We start from the raw sequence: 15,677 nt of genomic DNA, 5'->3' as shown, positions 1-15,677 counted from the left end.
CAGTGGCAACTCGAATCTCTGACTGTCTCTCTAACATATCTACATGGATGAAGGAACATCACCTCCAACTGAATTCATCCAAAACTGAACTACTGGTCCTCCCAGCCAAGCAAGCTATTCTCCACAACATCAGCATCAAGCTAGAGTCCCTATCAGTGGCTCCCACCAAGGTTGTAAGAAACCTGGGTGTCATGGTTGATGACCAGCTGAACTTCGCAGATCACGTTACCGCTGTAGCTCGATTGTGCCGCTTCTCCCTATTCAACATAAGGAAGATTAGGTCATACCTAACTCAACATGCAACACAGCTCCTTGTTCAGACGTTAGTAATCTCCCGTCTAGACTATTGCAACGCCCTCCTGACAGGTCTTCTGGCTTGTGCTGTGAGACCGCTACAGCTGATCCAGAATGCTGCAGCACGCCAGCCAAAAAGAGCACATGTCACGCCCCTATTAGTTGAGCTGCATTGGCTACCCTTAGCTGCTTGCATTAAATTTAAATCACTAATGATGGCCTTCAGAGTATTCACTGGTTCTGCTCCCATCTACCTCAATAGACTCTTAAAACCATATGTTAGCGCCCACCCTCTCCGTTCCTCAAAGGAGCGCCAACTAACACGGCCAACCCCCCGTACAGGTCAGTTGAGGCTATTCTCATCTCTGGTACCACGCTGGTGGAACGAGCTTCCAAGCACTATCAGAGCAACAGGAACCCTCTCTGCATTCAAGAAATCCTTGAAAACCCAACTCTTCCAAGAGTATCTTTTGCACTGAAAGTCTTTCTTTAATGCACTTATTACTTCCTGGCATATTGCACTCACTGTAAGGTATTTTGTATAAATTGTGCTGTAGTTTGAATGTTAGATCCTCTTTTTGTAAGTCGCTTTGGATGAAAGCGTCTGCCAAATGCATAAATGTAAATGTTTAAGATATCTTTAATGTAATATTATCCATGTTAATATGTATTTTCTCTCTCTCTCTCTCTCTCTCTCTCTCTCTCCAGAGCAGAATATTTCTGGCTCTAGTGCTCCAGTGCTATTGGGCAGCTCCTCTGTTTCTCAGTATTTGTTTCCCACAGACTTTTCTGATGTCTACACTCATTCATTCATTATCTGTAACCACTTATCCAATTCAGGGTCGCGGTGGGTCCAGAGCCTACCTGGAATCATTGGGCGCAAGGCGGGAATACACCCTGGAGGCCAGTCCTTCACAGGACAACACACACACACACTTTTGAGTTGCCAATCCACCTAGTGTGTTTTTGGACTGTGGGAGGAAACCGGGGCACCCGGAGGAAACCCACGCGGACACAGAGAGAACACACCACGCGGACACAGGGAGATCGCAGACAGTCACCCGGAGCGGGAATCGAACCCACAACCTCCAGTTCCCTGGAGCTGTGTGACTACGACACTACCTGCTGTGCCACTGTGCCACCCCTGATGTCTACACTACACTACGTAAAGTTAGTGGGGTCTACACCATCTTCCCCACAGTGGGCGCACCTGTGCAGGTGTACTGTGACATGGGCTGTGAGGGGGGCCAAGCAAAGGATGGGAGGTGGACAGTATGTTTGTATATATATTTCATTACATAATTAAGGGTCAGTTCCAATCAGATCTTTAGGAAGTGTTCATTATGTACTCGTATGGCATTTTCTAAATACTCAATGTATTTTTGCTTTTAATGATACATTTCCTATTTTAATTTGTAATTTATTCTGAACCTTTAGAAGAATTTTTAGAATTAGAATTAATTAGAAACACTGCTGAAAAACACTACATTTGAAATTGGAACTGAAAATTCATCTGATTTTTCATCTGAACTGAAGTGGAATTTTAAAAAGAACATTTGTAAATCTAAAATTGCAAACAAAGCTATATTTAATTTGGTATTCTCCATTTTTGTGAAAATTATTGATCTCATGATGAATTGTCCATTAAAATATCATATTGAAGGTTTCTGATATAAAAGAATGTTACTGTGTAGTCCCAAGAGTAAATTTGTAGCGCCACAGTGAATCATGGGACTTTCAGGTTGTTCCCATTAGCCAAAAGAGTGAAAAGAAATAAATGTCTTTAATCAACACAAGGTCAGAGAACATACAGAAACAAGAAAAAATGTTGTGCAGATTGCTAACCTCACCCAGTTGGCTGAGTTTTTGTGTAACATCTCTTATTGATGTTAAATACTTTCTTGTAACCTCATTTTTTGTTTAAGCACACCGTTATGTCATTCCTTTGTTTGGTTTTCCCACCCCTTTACCCAGTTGTACTCTCTATGTGCCTCCCTGTGGCGCAGTGTTCAATAACACATACACAAATGAGAGCATGTCTGAATTCTGAAATTTAGTCAACTTCATTGTGGTGGACCCTGTCTGTGAAGCCTTAACTGGTTTATTTAGGAATTCAAAGATGTCTTGTGATTGCAATATTCATTCATTCATTATCATCCATCACAAATTCATCCATCACAAATGGTCACCCGGAGCGGGAATCTAACCCACAACCTCCAGGCCCCTGGAGCTGTGTGACTGCGACACTACCTGCTGCGCCACCGTGCCACCTGATTGCAGTATATATATATTCCTAGGTGATGGACCAGACAAAGAGTGATCCATAAAAATCCAAATAAACCAAGATGAACAGATCAAGAACAAGGACACCACGTGACCGGGGCCTCACCCTGGAGACTGGTGAGCGCCTGGTGGCCAGACTTTCACTCATGGGGTCTGGCCAGACTCAGCCCAAAGGAGCAACATGGGTCCACTCTCCCATGGGCCCACCACCTGTGAGAGAGGTAGTAATCCGGGTCTGACCGGAGTTGACCAGGGTGAGAGGCATAAGGCAGGAGTGGGCTTACTCATAGCCCCCCAGCTTATTGCCTGTACATTGGGGTTTACCCAGTGGTAACCCAGTTGTGCTTATGCACCGAACAGCAGTTTAGAGTACCATGCCTTCTTGGGGACCCTAGAGGGGGTGCTGGAGAGCACTCATTCTGGGGACTCCATTGTTCTGTTGGGGGACTTCAACGTTCACGTGGGTAATGACAGTAGACCTGGAGGGGCGTAATTGGGAGGAACAGCCCCTTTGATCTGAACCAGAGTGGTGTTCAGTTATTGGATTTCTGTGCCCGTCACAGTTTGTCCATTACGAACACCATGTTCAAGCATAAAGGTGTCCACAAGTACACCTGGCATCAGGATACCCTACACCGCATTTCAATGATCGACTTTATAGTCATATCATCTGACCTGCGGCCATATGTTCTGGACACTCAGGTGAAGAGAGGTGCTGAGCTGTCAACTGATCACCACCTGGTGGTGAGTTGGATCAGATGGCGGGGGAGGATGCCAGGTTTGCTGGTGTAGCGTGGTAACAGTATTTGAATAATTTCTGCTTAGTTGTGATTATCAGTTATAAATTATTATTATTATTATTACTAATGTTAGATAATAACAATATTAATAATTTATCAGAAAATGGGATACTATTCACGCTAGGGAGTGAGTGTCAGGATTTTTTAGACTTTATAAACAACTCTCTACACAGTATTATTTCAAATCAAAGAATACTTTATTGAAAAGGAATAATAATTATTTGATACATAGCATAATTATCAACTCTTAACGGGAATCAACGAAGGTGAAGCCCATCTTAGGACTTAATAATTGGGTAGGCTATATGACTTGTGAATAATATGTGTTGCTAAATAAAGTTAATTAATATGTAAATTTATCAAGAGACTTAATTAGACATCAGCTTCTGAAAATTATATTTTTATGAGCTTACGTGACGCAGGTCGACCAACCGATGGGTACAGCGGTTCCATTGCGGTGACAGCAGAGAGTCCAAGCCTGGCTCTTCCGATTCTCCCCATGGGAGCTGCTGATGCTGGGTTCACTCAGGAGTCGTCACTTATGGGGCAGGCCGCTTCAGGCACCCTCAGAGCACTGTGACGTCAGTTGAAGAATTTCCTCTGGCTCACTGTCCTGGTTGGGAGTCCCAAAAGGGGGCGTCGAAAGAAGCGCTCTATGTTTTTTCTAATTTTCAGAAGTGACGTCTTGAAGTCTGCATATATAGTTCAAATACTAAATATTCACCAATCTTAGAGGTGGTATCTTATTCTGGCCAAAAATATGTTTCACCTGCTTTGATCAGTCGTAAAATTAAGCTTTGATTGGGCTACAAAAATGACAAACACAAAATAAATTGAAGGGCAATTCAAAGTGTTTACAAAAGGAACAATAAAACACAGTAAAACTGAGAGTAATATTAAAAACAATTTAAAAAAATACTGAATTAAAAGAAAATAGACATGATTAAAATGATTCAAACTATTAAAAATATACAATTTAAAGAAGTTAGTTAGGACTAACTGAATAGTTCCTTCTGTATCGGATCTGATAATCTGCTACAGCTGGTCCAACACCAATAAGACATTTATAGACCAGCAGCAACAACACATGGTAGCCAGTGCAAGGGTTTGAGAATGAGGGTGATGTGATCTCTTCTTTTGCTCCTAGTGAGAGCTGCATTTTGAATCAGTGGAAGTTGTTTAATGGTCTTTTCTTGTATTTTTTCCAGTTAGGATACCATACATAGGAAAATACTGCTAGAAATAAAAGCATGGATACATTTATCTAGGTCTGGTTTAATCAGACAATTTCTAATCTGACTGATGTTCCTAAGATGGTAAAATGCCGATCTAGTAACTGCTTTAATTTGACACTAAAACTGGATCTTTGTCCATTAGTGCCCCAAGGATTTGAGCCAGTTCTTTAGATTTCAGAGCTCCCAAGTCCAGATATGCAGCCAATCTGTGACTCTCATTGCTGTCCCCAAATAAAATAATCTCTGATTATTTTTATTCAACTGTGTAAAGTTGTGTCCCATCAAGTTAGTAATGTGCTCAAGCCACGAGAAATTCGGGGACAAGGCCAAGTAAATCTGAGGATTGTTTGCATTGTTTCAAAAGGACATGCCAGTCTTGTAGAATCTGGCCAAGAGGAAGCATGTATAGATTAAATAGGAAAGGACCAAGAATTGATCCCCTAGGGACACAACAGATCACTTGCACCCTCTCAGAGCTATTATTTTCTATTTCCACAATATAGTTCCTGCCTTGCACTATTTGTTGTTTCTTTTAGTTGATAAGCTATTCATTATTAATACATTCTCTCTTGTATCGTTGCAATCAGCAGATATTTAGGAACAGTGTTCAAGGAAGTTCTCCATTTACGATAAATATGCCAATTGTTGCCAAATGATCAGTTTACCCCACAGTAAAAATTTAAAGTACAGCCATGGTTATTTATGTTCTGATGTCACACCACACAACCTAGTGCGCACAGGTCAGTTGAGACCACGTCTTTCCCTGATGTCAACCGGCGGTTGAAATGTGGTTGAATTTGAATTGTTTTCCCTAACATTCATGTGACGTCCTTACAGTAGTTGTTTACCAAGTTAATTATGGGTCATTTTGACATCTTATTTATGTAATTTTAATAACATTTCTTCAAAACCATGCCTTAAGCATAATTTGTGCTGTGCATTTAATGTTGCACATACCCAGTGACAATCATGCAAATATGTGAAAGTGCAGCACAAACACACAATTATACAGTGTGAGTTTAAAGCAGAATATTACTGCATATATTTAATGCTACATGAATATGTCAGGAAGGGCATTTGGCATTAAACTGTGCCAAATCAATAATGCAGATCAGATCATCCACTGTGGCAACCCCTGATAGGAACAACTGAAGGAAGAAGAAAATTTAATGCTATATGAAACATTTACAAATTTATTTCAAATAAATTTCAGTTTACTAAAAAACATCCATTTACATCTAAAAACCAGATATAAATGTAATTAAGTTAATAAAACAAATATTTTAGATAATAATTTTACTTTAAAATATAATAAAATACATTAATCTGAAAACATTAAACCAGTTTGCAAAGAGACAATTTGCAACTAGACTCTGGCTCTTGATCAGTTCACCATCAGTTTTAAGCACTGTTACATTATATGGCGAATAACTAATAATAAATAAACCCTCCATTTGTTCCTCACCCAATTACACACACATAACATTACACACAATATTCATCATCTGTATTCATCATCTGTATTCAACATCTGTATTCATCATCTAGCCAGAGTCTGGAGTAAAATGAATGCTTTAGAAATCTCCAGTGTTTTGAATTGAACAACCCAGGAGCCTCTGATCCCCATTCGGAGAAAATGAACACCCTTTACCCTGCAGCTGTGGCCGTATATGATTTACAGATTACAGAGACATTTGAGAAGTTTAATATGAATAGTAAAAAAATAAAGAAATAATAGCAAAGCCATGTAATGTTTAGAAATATGTTAATGGTAATGCTGCAGATAAGAACTGGATCCAAACCTTTAACAAACTTTTTGTTGCAACCCCAACCAGAATTCAACATACTGCTTGAAATGTCTACAAACTCTAAAAAAGTCACATTCACAACCATATAAGTTTTTAATTTTGAAAATTGGTTATGTTTGTGTTATGTGAAATCTAGACCAGAATCCAACCACAAAAAGATATTACATCAATGTCGTGTGCCCAATCAAACAATAAGATTTAAATCAAACAAAAGGCAAACCAATGTACACTGAACAAAATCTGTGTAATATCTTACTTGGTGAACAAAATCCTTCTTAATCTTATTAATATAGACGTAATAAGAAAATTCACATTTCACTCGTGTATATTCACTGGTAAAAATAATTACAAATATTACAAGACAATTATATTTCTTGCATTAGTATAATGTTTCCTGTCTTTGTCATTGTTTTTCTTATATCTGGTTATTTATTATGGTTGTGATTTTGTTTCAATAATGTGTTTAGAGTTTCTTGGTTTTCTTTAGGTCCTTCTCCTCTTTTCTGTTTTATTACTCGTGTAGATCAGTTTTGATTAGTTGTGTTTATCATAGTTGTGATTTGCTCTTGTTCCTGTCTTGATAATAATACTTTATCTATGCCTTATCTCTGCCCTGTATCTGCTTTGTACCTGACTTTAAACACAAGTTGGATTAGAATCAAAACAAAACAAAGTGAGATTAGAATCATTTATCACAGTATAAAGGTTTATTACTCTTTATTGTTATTACCCTTTAGATCAGGATTGTGAAAATTGAGGCTATTACACCACATGATGAGTGAAGTTCATTAATCTTGATTATTGTTTACGCTGCAAGATGTCATATCAAGGGAATCATCTTAAATCTAGTCAATAAAGCCAGTCTTTGATGGACAATCTTATAATAGTCTTATAGTGACCTCATTATGAGAAATACACAATATTTTTATGAGATTATTGATGATTTTGTGTGATATAAATTTTATAGTGTAAGCACAAATCAAATTAACTCTATTCATGTTTTAATGTCAGTTTAAAGGATTTCCTCAAGGACATTTCCTGATATCACAGGTGCTGTGTTTAGGAGGAGTCTGAGTTTAAAAGCACTGCAGTCTGGTCACTTAAGTTTGGATCAGAGAAAGTTTACAGGTGAGATATTTTAGTACAATATTTACATCCATACTGACACGTTTCTGCTCTGATTCTGAAAAATGGCTTTATTGTTATGTAATGCGATACATGTATAATCTGTTTATACATTCTTACATCTGTTTGTAATTTTAGACACTTTGGTAGTGTCTCTGTCCCCTGATTCTTTACCACTGTAAATTTTTTATCATTGCAATGTCTCTCTCCCCTCATTACTTACCACTGTAGTGTTTCATTTGGCGAGTATCACTGTTTCAAATCAGCTGTGAATGTGGAGTAACAGGAGTAAACTTGAGGAAATTAAATATTCAGAGGCAAGGATTTGATGGTCCCCTCTGGAAGACCTGACAGGACATAATAAAGGAACAAAATTCACTGTGGTGATCCCTCTGGGGTTTATAAAACATGTGTCCACTCATTGTCCACTCTCTGAGACACTCCTATCTTATTACCTTATAGATGTAAAGTCAGAGACAGTAGCTCATCTGTTGCTGCACAGTGTGTGTTGGTCGTCCTGTAGTCCTTCATCAGTGGAAGAAGAAGAAGGGAAAAGGGGGTCAAACAAATATGCAGAGCAACAGGTGGACTGCAATCTGTCAATGTAGAACTAGAGAGTGACGGGTGTGGTCAGTGGAGCTGAGGGGATGGACAGTGAGTGCAAAGACAAAGGGGGTGAACTTAATGTCATGGCTGATTGGTGTTAAATGGGTTAAATGTAAATCCATGGACTTCACACTGAATGGACATTCACATCTGCATTAAGAAACAGTTTTACCTGATGTCTCTCTAGGTCCAGGATTTTTTAAAATTTGGAAACAGCAGCTGGAAAGAACAATGACAGTGAGTTGTTGTTCTTTACTGTATATATTCACTCTGTTTAGTTTAGTTTTGTCTTTACTCAACATGCACAAGTGTAACTGACTTTATAAAAATCAAAGCACTATTTATTTTTGTTTTGCATTTTGCATTGTTATTGTTAATTATTTTTTACTATGTAGTAAATTTAATATAATATAAAATTTAATACTCTCCTTGTAACACTCTGTTCCTCTTGTAACTTGATCCCCCATCTCTCTCTCTCTCTAGAGCAGAAAATTTCTGGTCCTAGTGCTCCCCCTGCTGTTGGGCAGTTCCTCTATTTCTCAGTATTTGTTTCCCACAGACTGTTCTGATGTCTACACTACAGGGCGTAAAGTTAGTGGGGTCTACACCATCTTCCCTACAGGGGGCGCACCTGTGCAGGTGTACTGTGACATGGGATGTGAGGGAAGCCAAGCAAAGGATGGGAGGTGGACAGCATGTTTAAGATAAAAAAATTTTTTAAATAAATAAATACAAAAAAATAACATTATATATAAATATAAAACAATAATATATATATATATATATATATATATATATATATATATATATATATATATATATATATATATATATGTGTGTGTGTGTGTGTGTGTGTGTGTGTATTTCATAACATAATTAATGTTCTCTTTGACAGTAAATATATTTGCAGTATCTTTGTTTCCAATAAAGCATTTATTTGCATTTTATAGAAATAAATACGATTAAAACTATAAATATAAAAAATATAAAGATATATGAATGAAGACCAATTATTTAATAAATAAGATTTTCGTTAGTTGTGTTTTTAAAACGATTGATTTAAAATCATAAATCTATATTTATTTGTATATTATATTTCATATTTTTTTAAATTTATTGGATTATTAAATTTCTTATTTATTATATTTAATTTATATTGCATCAATATAAAATAATATTTCATGTTTTATATTTTTATAAACTATGCATATTGTGCTGCTTTAAATATGAATTATAACCCTGTGTGTGAAAATGAGAAAATTAGAACCAGCAAAGCTTTGCGACACCTGCTGTTAGAAAAGACAGTAGCAGCCTTGAAATACCTGCAGAGAAAATGGCTAATGACATTACTCCACATGTAGGAGCAAAACTGGTCAAGAAAAGTCATGAATGGAGGGCTCTGGGATTGCATCCAGTGCAGAGAGAATTTTTTTATGGGTAGCAGTTTCTAGGCATAAGTAGGTCGAATAGGTGCTGCACTTTTAGTGTAAAAAAATGAAATAGCCCAGTCACCGAACATCTTTTTAAAAAGTAAATTTTCCTTGAATATTGAGTGGACGGCTGTGGTCTTTTAAAATATTAAAATTAAAGAAAATTTGTGGGGGTGGGTTTTGGTGATTATTTCATGTAATCCTTGTATTCCACAACAGAAATGAAGAATCTAATCTCTACTGCAGGTCATTCAGAGGAGACTGGATGGCAGTGTGAACTTCTACCGTCCGTGGGAACAGTACAGAAAGGGATTTGGAAACAAATACGGAGAATATTGGCTGGGTGAGAAATGACTACACAATAAAATTCAAAATGAATTAGAAACACTTCTGAAACACTGCAGAAAAAACTACTACATTTGGAACTGAAAAATCAAAATTGAAGTGGGATTTTAATACAGAAAATAAAGCTAATTGTGAAAGACTTTATTTTTAAAAACTGAATAAATCTATATTTTATTTGGTATTTAAATTTTTTTATAAAAAAATTTAATATGAAGATAAATTCATTCATTCATTCATTATCTGTAACCGCTTATCCAATTCAGGGTCGCGGTGGGTCCAGAGCCTACCTGGAATCATTGGGTGCAAGGCAGGAATACACCCTGGAGGGGGCGCCAGTCCTTCACAGGGCAACACACACTCACACCTACGGACACTTTTGAGTCACCAATCCACCTACCAACGTGTGTTTTTGGACTGTGGGAGGAAACCGGAGCATATGAAGATAAATGTTTTATAAAAATATTATACTATATTCATTCATTCATTCATTATCTGTAACTGCTTATCCAATTCAGGGTCGCGGTGGGTCCAGAGCCTACCTGGAATCACTGGGCGCAAGGCGGGAATACACCCTGGAGGGGGCGCCAGTCCTTCACAGGGCAACACACACACACACACACACACCCCTATGGACACTTTGGAGTCGCCAATCCACCTACCAACGTGTGTTTTTGGACTGTGGGAGGAAACCGGAGCACCTGGAGGAAACCCACACGGACACAGGGAGAACCCACAACTGTGTGACTGTGACACTACCTGCTGCGCCACCGTGCCGCCCAAAAATATTATATTCTGTAACAGAATTCTGATATTTTTAAAATATTGAAGACATCTGTGTGTGTTGTCAGTAGCCAAAGGAACAACTAGTCTCACCCGTGGAGTGTTGTTGTTTGGGGACAGGGAACAAAATCTGGGTAATTTACCTTTACTTGGCACTTGTGTGTTTGATTATGAGAACAAGAGCCTGAGAATGTAAAAACACTAAAGCACACACGCCATGAACCAGCCCATGGCATTCAGAATTACTTTTTAGGGGAGTGACTCGTACAGTGTAGGGAAAATGAAAACATAAAATGTCTTCAATCAAAACGCAAGAACAAAAACAAGAGCAACAGGAAAGAAAGAAGTTCAGATTACTAACCACCGGCAGTTGGCTATGATTCCGTGTAACAATTTGTATTACCGCTGTGTCATTAACTTTGGGTTTTTCCCACGCCTTTTCCCCAGTTGTACACAAAATATTTTGACTACTCTCAATTTTTGCTTCCCAGTGGCACAGGGGTAAATCTCTCAATTAGTAAACACTATATCCACAGTGGAGAACACATATGAATTTTGAAAAGGACCCAGAAAGAGACATGTGGGAGAGAGTTATACCAATAGTGATAATATGTAAAACCAGCTATGACACCAGTACAGAAAGAGTAACCTGAAACTGGGAGATTAATCAAAAGCCTGTCTGAGAGGTAGGTTTTCAATCTAGATTTAAAGACTGAGAGTCTGAGCCCTGAACAGTAACAGGAGGCTATTCCAGAGCTGAAGAGTTTTGTGAGAAAAGGCTCTTCCTCCTGCAGTGTTTTTTTTTAATATGAGGAACTAAGAGTAGGTGGGCGGCCTGTGAACGGAGTGTACATGAAAGTTCAGTTAGATACTGTAGGCCTAAACAATTTAGCCGGTGTAGGGATGAGAGAACAAGGAATATATGGTAAGATTTTAAAGATCTAATGAGGACTACTGCATTTTGAACTAACTAAAGCTTGTGTAACACTTTGCCCAGGGGCATGCCTCAATAATCAAGCTGTGAAGTTATAAATGTAAGCATATTTTAAGGATAAGATATGCCCAAATGTGGCAATATTGCGTAAGTGGAAGAAGGTGGTTTGGATGGTATTGGATATTCATTCATTGTCTGTAACACTTATCTAGTTCAGGGTCACGGTGGGTCTGGAAGAATCACAGGGACCAAGGTGGGAACACACCCTGGAGGGGGCGCCAGTCCTTCACAGGGCAACACACATATTCACTCACACCTACGGACACTTTTGAGTCTCCAATCCACCTACCAACATGTGTTTTTGGGCTGTGCGAGGAAATTGGAGCACCCGGAGGAAAACCACACGGACACGGAGAGAACACACCAGACTCCTCACAGACAGTCACCCAGAGTGGGACTCGAACCCACAACCTCCAGGTCCCTGGAGCTGTGTATTGGATATTTGGGAGTCAGATGTTATAGCAGAATCAATAGCTACACTAAGCTTTTACTGAAGGTACTGGGTAAAACTGTTAAGTTCAAAATAAATACCAGCATTTCTCCCTCACCTGCCCTGTCCGCCACATGCCTAAAACACATCTCAGCCAATCCCCATTTACAGTACATATCCCCAACTAGTCTGTGTCCCTTTTATATTAACAATGGTTTGATAACAGCTTTGTCACATCTCTCAGGATTGGAGAACCTGTACCAGCTGACCCGGAAGAGGAAGTATGAGCTGAGAGTGGACCTTCAGGATTTTGAGGGAGTAAAGGTTTACGCTCTGTACTCGTCGTTCTCTGTGGAGTCTGAAGCCGATGGATACAGACTCCACCTCGGAGCGTTCACCAATGGAGGGGCAGGTGAGAGAGGAGGCAGGAATATTGGGTAGTTCATTAAACACAACTAAGAAGGACAATGTGGTGACTATAGATTTGTTCTGTATGTTTAAATTGTAGATATTCTTCCTCAAACTTTTAATACATCGGTATACTTATTCCAAATTTACCAAAGGCAGACCGGTTTACCGCTGTCTTCAATCACTTTTCCTTCCATCAATAAGTAATAATGGTTTAAAGGAAGTGATCTTTAAATAGGCGTGTAAATGCACTCCTGTGTATGAACCAAACCCCTCAGGGATGGGGGACTGCATACTTCGAAGGACGAATCTCAAAGGCTCCTTTTTTGTGGCCAAGAGATGCATTTTGTTCGGAAGGAGTAAAGGTTTATACTCTGTATTCGTTGTTCTCTGTGGAGCCTGAAGCTGATGGATACAGAATCCACCTTGGAGCATTCACAGATGGAGGGGCAGGTAAGAGAGGATGCAGGAATATTGGGTAGTTCATTAAACACAACTAAAAAGGATAAGGTGCTGATTATAGATTTGTACTGTATGTTTAAACTGTAAATATACTTCCTCAAACTTTAAGTGCATTCATGTATTTATTTAAAGTTTAACATACGATGATGTCTTTCATCAATGATGACAAGGCTTTCTGGCCCAGATGCAGCAAAAGAGGCCCAAATCATAATACTACCACCGCTGTGTTTCCCCAGATTTTATGCAGTTTCTTGTTGCAAACATAGTGTTACTCATTTAAAACAAAACATTTTTTTAATTTTCATTCACAAAATATTATTCCAGTAGCCTTCTGGTTTGTCCATGTGGTCTTTGGCAACCTCAATTTCCTTTGGAGTGCTGCACACCATACTTGTTCAGTGTTCTCCTGATGGTGGACTCATGAACATTAACATTATCACTAGCCAATGTGAGAAAAGCTTTCAGTAGCACAGAATTTACCTTGGGTTCCTTTTGGCTGTTACATGCCTTTCTCTTAGCATGAGCTTTGTTGGTCAACGGCTCGTGGTCTTGAATTCCGTTCGTTGATCACAATCTGTCTATGGTTTGGTAGAGTTCAATTCTCTGATTTTGTAACCTTGTCCAGCCTGATGAGCATCATTAACTCTTTTTCTAAGGTCCTCAAATCTCTCTTGGGTATGCCATGATACACTTCCACAAATGTATTTTGAAGATCAGATTTTAATAAATTCCTGTTATTTAAATAAAACAAGGCTCCCACTCACAACAGATTGTCATTCTGTTGATTGAAAACAACTAACTCTACATTCAACTTCAAATGTTCTGCTAAACATTCACAAGTTCTAGGTCAATTTATGCCGAAATATACTGAATATGTATTCAAATATAAATAATTTATTAATATAGTAGATTCTAAATGGTTCACATTCCTCCCACAGTCCAAAAACACATGTTGCAGGTGGATTGGCAACTCAAAAGTGTCCGTAGGTGTGAGTGTGTGAGTGAATGTGTGTGTGTCTGTGTTGCCCTGTGAAGGACTGGTGCCCCATCCAGGGTGTATTCGGGCCTTGCGCCCAATGATTCCAGGTAGGCTCTGGACCCACCGTGACCCTGAACTGGATAAGGGTTACAGATAATGAATGAATGAATGAATGAATGAATGAATGAATGGTTCACAAATGTAGGAACCAATGTAAGTGATAGAAAGCATTGTGTATAGAGCTGATGTGTCCTAGAGGAGAGGAATAATAACAATATGGACCATAAATTTAAGCCTGTTATGGCACATAATTTCAATTTGCAACTCTCTACATTTTGTATCTGATGAAGTGTACTATGATACTGAAAAATAAAATATGTAAAATTCCTGTACTGAGGTGTTTTCTTTGTGTAGGGAACTCAATGGGGGTAAACAACGGACAGAAGTTCTCCACCTTTGACCAGGACCAGGACTCTTGGAAAGGAAACTGTGCTAAGTCCCACCTGGGAGCATTTTGGTACTTTTCCTGCCACTACGCTAATCCTAATGGTGTTTATTTGAGGGGAAGAGATGGCACACTCTATGCCATTGGGAATGTGTGGTATCACTGGAAAGGCTACGATTATGGACTCAAGTTCATCAGCATGAAGATCAGACCTGTGTACGAGGTTTGACTTCCCATTTTGTTATTAAAGAGAGTACAGTGTTCAGCTATTATCTCAGGTGTTACTCTGGCACCTAGTGGCCTGGATGGATTACAGACTCTGCAATAAATATATTTTGGAAATGTATGGAAGCAAATCTGTCTCATCAGACTTTGAAATATTAGCACCTTTGAATTTATAGCACTGAATTTGCACTGAAATTATGCATCTGAATTTTGTTGCTTTTGAATTTAAGTCTTCAGATTTCCACTTCTGAATATTTTGCTTCGCAATTATGCATCTGAATATAATTGCTCTTGAATTGAACTCATACATTTTCAAGAACACATTTTCATTGTTATTATTCAAGATTAATAAATTCAGATAAAAAAAATTCATAATCAGTCACTACACTTACATTCATCAGAGTTTGTAAGGGTACAGTTCACAGAGATAAATGTAATTTCTGTGAAACTCATCACAGGTGTGTGAGTGACTGGGTGAGTGTGTGAAAAAAGTCTACTGTGTGTGTGTGTGACAGAGAGAGAGGGAGGGTGAGTGTGTGAAACTGTATACATGTGTGAGTGACTGATTGAGAATGTGAAACATTGCTCCTGGGAGGACAATTGCGGCTTATTCCCATAATTATACACTAGAAAAGACTCTGAAAAGACTTTTACAACGTCTGTCACCACCTCACGCCTAAGAATTAGTTTTAGTTGGAAATTGTAGTTTTAAAATGTGGACCTTGCAGGGTCACTATTTGCACGAGTAAAGCTTAAAAACTAGTGGTGTCTATAGATTTAAAATATGTCAATATGAATTAATCACAACATTCTGAGATAAATCATGAATAAACATTTGCTGGTTTTGTGGAAAGGGAGATAAAATAAATAAATGTGTAGAGTGATATGCACAACAAACCAGTTAGAGGAAACCACCTTTTGTTCTTTATAACCTCTCAGAGAAGGTCTTATGATATTTGAATTAGGATCTCTAAATTTGCTGAGTAAATATTTCAGGAAGAGAGTTAACATCAAACACAAAGAAGCTC

The 15,677-nt window shown here is 38.4% G+C and overlaps 1 pseudogene; it reads left to right on the top strand.

Moving 5' to 3' along the window:
* The first annotated feature begins 8,622 nt into the window (after nt 1-8,622).
* Nucleotides 8,623-14,653, top strand: LOC136677166 (microfibril-associated glycoprotein 4-like; annotated as a pseudogene).
* Nucleotides 14,654-15,677: the final 1,024 nt, after the last annotated feature.

Source organism: Hoplias malabaricus, chromosome 2, assembly GCF_029633855.1.
Source record: "Hoplias malabaricus isolate fHopMal1 chromosome 2, fHopMal1.hap1, whole genome shotgun sequence".
Taxonomy (NCBI): domain Eukaryota; kingdom Metazoa; phylum Chordata; class Actinopteri; order Characiformes; family Erythrinidae; genus Hoplias; species Hoplias malabaricus.
This window is presented reverse-complemented; position numbering and strand designations above follow the sequence as displayed.